Genomic DNA, 589 nt, shown 5'->3' with positions numbered 1-589 from the left:
AGGATACTATGAAGAACTGTACTCCAACAAATTTGAAAATGGAAGAAATGGACAGATTTCTAGAAACACACCACTTACCTAAACTAATACAGACTGATGTGGAAAAGTTGAATAGATCCATCACAAAAGAAGAAATTGAACAGGTCATCAAAAAATTACCAACCAAAAAAAGTCCTGGGCCAGATGGTTTCACCAGAGAATTCTACCAAACATTCAGAGAAGAACTGATACCAATCCTACTCAAAGTTTTCCAAAACATAGAAAAGGATGGAATCCTCCCTAACTCATATTATGAAGCAAGCATAACCTTGATACCAAAACCAGGCAAAGACATCACTCTAAAATTAAACTACAGACAAATATCCCTCATGAATATAGATGCAAAAATCTTCAACAAAATCTTAGCCAATAGACTCCAACAACACATCAAGAAAATCATTCTTTATGACCAAGTGGGGTTCATATCAGGTATGCAAGGATTGTTCAACATTAGAAAAAAAATCAATGTCATCCACCACATAAATAAAACAAAGAAGAACCACATGATCATATCAATTGATAGAGAAAAGGCATTTGATAAAATCCAACA

Source organism: Orycteropus afer, unplaced genomic scaffold (assembly GCF_000298275.1).
Source record: "Orycteropus afer afer isolate SDZICR_OR568_19922 unplaced genomic scaffold, OryAfe1.0 scaffold00013, whole genome shotgun sequence".
Classification (NCBI taxonomy): Eukaryota; Metazoa; Chordata; class Mammalia; order Tubulidentata; family Orycteropodidae; genus Orycteropus; species Orycteropus afer.
The sequence above is the reverse complement of the archived record's forward strand: the minus strand, read 5'-3'. Positions refer to the sequence as shown.